This window comes from Molossus molossus, unplaced genomic scaffold (assembly GCF_014108415.1).
Source record: "Molossus molossus isolate mMolMol1 unplaced genomic scaffold, mMolMol1.p scaffold_m16_p_16, whole genome shotgun sequence".
In the NCBI taxonomy this organism is placed as follows: domain Eukaryota; kingdom Metazoa; phylum Chordata; class Mammalia; order Chiroptera; family Molossidae; genus Molossus; species Molossus molossus.
Genome location: NW_023425351.1, coordinates 48795155 through 48800415, shown reverse-complemented (window position 1 = coordinate 48800415; position 5261 = coordinate 48795155). Strand labels below are relative to the sequence as shown.

Sequence of the window (5261 nt, the reverse complement as noted above, 5' to 3'; positions counted from 1 at the left end):
TGGTAACTATTTAGCTCTTAACTTCATGACTTACATAAAGGTAACTTGTTTAAAGTTCTTATTTAAAATTATTTAACTTTTTAAAGTGCTTATATAGACGCATTTATAAATGAAATTAAAACAATATTCTTTCCTTTGGTTTACCAGTGACCTGATTTACTTGTTACCACTGAATAATCTTTGCTTTTACATTCATGTTTGAGAAAGGACTGATTATTTAATTAGAATTAAGTCTGCTTTTGGCTAACTGGCAAGATATACGTGGAAGGATCTATAGTTTACATACTTTATTCTGATTGTGAGAGAGCTACTTTTGTTAGAACATTGTGCTGAAGAAAATCATTGATACAATCTAATTTAACCTCTTTATTTTATCAGATTAAAAAAAGGAAATAAGGGCTTAAGCAATTAAGTGACTTACCCAAGCGGACCCAGCTTTACTGAATAGGAGGCATGTGGTAGAGATAAAATGGTCCATAAGCACCAGGAATTATGTCTTATTTAGCAATGTATATTTAGTTCCTACCATATTCATTGGCATAGCGTATTTGATAAATCTGTGTTGGATGCACGAAATAATAACGGGTGGGTGATTTCAATCTCTTGTATACTTTTCCAAAGTTATTAAATCCAAGAAGTCTCTTCAATCTCAAATATATGAATTTGTCTTTGCTACTTATTTCTTGTCATAAGTAAGGGTGTTTTTTCTTTTTCGTTTTGGCAAAATGGTGGGTTAAGAAATAAGCATGGTTGGTCCCTGGCTGGTGTGGTTCAGTTGGCTGGAGAGTCCTTCTGTGCACTGCAAGGTCGCAGGTTAGATTTGAGTCAGGACACCTACCCAGGTTGTGGGTTTGATCCCTGGTTGGGGTGTGTGCAAGAGGCAATGTTTCTCTTTCACATCAATGTTTCTGTCTCTCTCTCTCTCCTTCACCTCTCCCCTCTCTCTAAAATCAATTTAAAAACATCATTGGGTGAGGATTTTTTAAGTTATTAAAAAGGAAAGAAAGAATGGCCAGAAACTACAGACTATTCAGGCCATAGGAGCCAAATTAGGTGATGAAATAAGCCCTACCCACAAGACAAGAGGGAAACCAATTTGTCTGCATCTCAGAATCCAGGGGTGGGCATCACGTCTGAGAATCTAGCACACTGGTGATGGATGAGAAGGCATTCCTACAGATGGCGGGCTTGGAGGTATTTTGCTCGGCAGTGTGTAGAACATGATATTAAGGATATTTGAAACCATGCGACAGGATAAAGCTACAAACAAATATAGGTGGGCTATTCGGCTCCCTGGTTTCTGTCTGGGGTTCAGGTTTAAGACTCTTCTCCCTAATAAACCATGCAAGTCCCTGCGATTATCAAAGAAAAAAGAAAATGGAAGTTCTAGCTTACCTACCCAGGGCTAAGCATTGTATGAGCCAAATAGGGATTGAACTACTGAAAAAACAAGGAAGTTATTGCTCCTGAACAAATTAAATGTGATTAACTAAAATGATAAGTAGGTTAAAGTTTTCACATAAACTTTGGGCTCCTTTGGAACATTGCCTCGTTTTGGTAGCACTTCCAACAGAACATGCTCACAGGAAGGAGCCAAGGTGTTACCCTTAGCACAATATGTCAGTCGAAGCAGACAAAAAGCTGCTGCGGATTAATGACCAGCACCACTATTTCCAGACTCCTTCTATTCCTTTTTCCAGTCAAGGGTCCTAGTCAGATATCTTAAAAGTTCAAAAATGTCTTACTCCTGTTATAAATAAATTTACACATTTTCAAGACTAGAATTTTGCCACAAAATTCTTTGAAAGACAAAATTAGAATGTCCCAAAGGGTCTTCTACAGACATTTTGCAAAATTCAATGAGTATAAGATGACGTATTGATTTAAAACTACTACTTGATTGTTGTGAAACATAGACAGCAGGTCCTCACTAATCCTGACATGAAAATAAGCTCAGATGTGTAAACCAAGGCCTCAACTCAGGAATGCAGGCCAAACAGCCGAACAGACTTTCCATTTTATTTTGTTGGAAATTTGGGGTCTTGCAGCACATCTTTTGGACAGGAATTGTATCTTTGAAATGACTTCATGCAGAGCTATTGGTAAAAGATACCTATGCAACCACTGACTAATGAATGCTGATTGTTGCTGAGGTAGATGGCGGTAGCGGAGAATTACTGTTCTGAACTGATGCCCAGGGGGAAAAATCTGTCACAGAAATCCAAGCTAACTCAAGACCAAATCTTGATATCCTTGTTCCCCCATTTTCTGGCTGTTATTGTCTGGCAGTTAAAATGGCTTAGATGGTCTGATTCGTCTACTTTTCTTACACTCAACTCTGCTGCTCTGGGCCTGGGGTCCCAGGTGTAGGCAGGGACAACAGTTTTCAGGTTAGCAGCATGTGGAGGAGGAGAAAAGTAAAGATTGACCAACCCTTTGCCTTTGAACCCTCTACCTCCACAGACACCTCATTATTCCCATCTGTGGGCTTAGCCTCAAGCAAGGCTCTGAGCCTATTTCTCTGCGTGTTGGGATTTAAGTGGGTAAGAATCAAGCCAGCCTGGTGGCAGAGCTGCTCCGACACTGTCCCCAGCTCTGGAACCCAAGCCTTTGCTCCAGCCCTTGTGAAAAGCCCCCACTTAGCCGCAGTTCTAGACACGCTAGCCTATATTGGCTTACAGGAATGGAGGCTGGCCCAAGGGACGGGGTGCAAATCCAGGAACAAGAACTGGGATCTGAGGCGGAGATGCACTTTAAGATTTTTAAAGAATAAGATGATGTTCCAGTTGGGAGAGCTGGATATCAGTTCTGTTTGGGCAGAATCACAAGCATATTTTAGTTAATTCTGAGTCCCCTGAGTACTGAAAAAGATCTTCTTTAACCCCTCCTGTGTGAGGAAATAGATTCAGCCCACCAAATGGGATCAAGTGGTCTCAGTAGTGAGGAGGAGAAAGTACTTGGGTAGGTAGCCAAACATGAACTCAAATACTTAACACAATGTGTATTTTCTATTACTTGTTGGACTGGAAAGTGGCAGAAAAGACTGAAAGCAATATTGCTTTTGTGCACCAAGGCTACGTAAGTCAGTGAAACGCAGATAACTAATTGAACTTTCCAACGTGTCTTTTAGAAAGACTGCATGGGAAGCCGGCTAGCTTTCCCTGCCCCGGACCGAGGGTGCAGTCACCAGGATTTTGCCTGAGACTTCTCGTCTAGAATGCTCATGCACATACCTGCATGACTGCATGAGCTCCCCTGGATGGGTTTGTAAAAAATACATCGGCAGAGATTTTGTTTAGAAAAACTCTGAAAATGGGAACATCTTAACTCTGAGTCTTTTTGGTGTTAGGTCCCTATAGCTCTGCCTATCAAACTCTGCACCCTACATTTCTGACGTGCTTACTTCTGGGTCATTCTTTTTCTTGTTCACATTTCACATATGATTTTTCAGTAATGTGATCATAGTCAATGTTAAGCAATAAAATTGTCTGTGGTCAAATGTGCTTAGGAAATGCTGGGCTAAATCATGTTAAATGGTTTTCTTTATTGTAGGATTTTACAGAGCCTTAAGAAATGCTAATAGTTGTTAAAATCTGAGAGAAATTAGTGTTGAGTCTTTTTTTTCTTTTACCCTCACTACCACAAATGATGCAGTGGAGTTTCCCACATCTGGGGAAATCGCGGGGGTCAGCACATCTGGAGTGCCATGGATAAGCCTCGCCCTGGGAAAACCACCTCCGTGATCATGGTGTCTCCCCTGCCAGGTAAGTATTAGAGTGTTGGATCTTTATTAAAAATGGACCCCTCGCCCTGGCCGGTTTGGCTCAGCGGTTAGAGCATTGGCCTGCGGTCCAGAGAGACCCGGGTTCAGTTCCTGCTAAGGGCACGTACCTCGGTTGCAGTTTGTCCCCGGCCCTGGTTGGGTCATGTGGGTGGCAACCTCTCGATGTGTCCCTTTCACATCGATGTTTCTCTCTTTCTCCCTCCCACTCTATCTGAACAAAATATAGAAAAAAATGTCCTCAGCTGAGGATAAAAAAAATAAAAACAGACCCCTCACTATTTTTTCCCCCACCATGAGGCACTCCCAGATCTATTGTGTATTGGAGCACATTTTGGGATAAGCTGCTGTGGAACGCAAGAGAAAAAGCTTAAATAGGACTATTTTATTCTTTCCAGTTGGTTTCTTCTTTGTCACTCTGAAAAATCAAGAATAATAATCCTCATATATCAGACTCCTTGGGATAAGCAAAAAACAGGCCCTCTTAAGAGTTTTAATTGTGCGTCCCCTGTTTCTGTGTCTGGCCTTGATTCCTGTGCTTTGAGGCATCGTTTTCCTTTTTTAACACAGAAATTTTGCTGTCATCAGTGATGCACAATCATGGATCTGAAAAGCTCATTTTTAGGTACTGTTTGTATCACAGACACGGCAGTTATATGCTAAAATATATTGGTGATGTTCTATAAAACACAACCTTAGGCAAGGTAATATTACTAGATGTTTGACATTTTTATTTGAGGTACTAACAGTGCATAATGTAATATATACAATAAATAACAGCAAGGAGATTAAAGTATAATATGAGCTATAAATTATTGTTAACCACTCTTAATGTCAAGGAAGGGCATGACTGTTTATAAACCAATACAATGCAGAAGTATGTAAAAACTCTGGGGAATTTTTTTAGTATTTATAAATAAACTTTTCACATTAATTATCATTATTATATTACCCTCTAAATTTGATTGGGTTGTTCTGAAAATCTTGTATGTCTTTTTGTGTGTCAATAAAAATAGTAATTAAGATTTAATTGGGCTTTATATATTACAAGGTGCAGTGATCTCAGCTACATACCCAAATTCTGTGAGATATGTATAATTATTAATTAATTCCCTTTCATAGATGAAGAGGATAATAAATAACTCAGTTGTGACCTGCTATACACAAGTCTTAGAGCTGAGATATAGATCCACTTCTTACGATACCAAATCCAAAAGTCCAAGTGCCATCATCAGGGACACTCGTATAGCCTTATCATTCAATGTACACATTTAATGTATATAATGACTATATACTTAGTACATCAAGTCTTCATAGAAAAATATGTTGAGGAAAGCATCCAATTTTATGATTGGCCACATTTCAATGAGATCGATAGTAAATCTTCCAGATTATGATTACTGTAAATTCTTTCCTCCTCATTCCCCTTGCTTAACCTACTTTTGTCCATTTCAGTGCACCAGAGAAAAGGCAGTGAACA

At 39.5% G+C, this 5261-nt stretch overlaps 1 pseudogene; it reads right to left on the bottom strand.

Annotated features, from left to right (window-relative positions):
- Positions 1 to 3594: 3594 nt before the first annotated feature.
- LOC118631948 lies at positions 3595 to 3772 on the bottom strand (annotated as a pseudogene).
- Positions 3773 to 5261: the final 1489 nt, after the last annotated feature.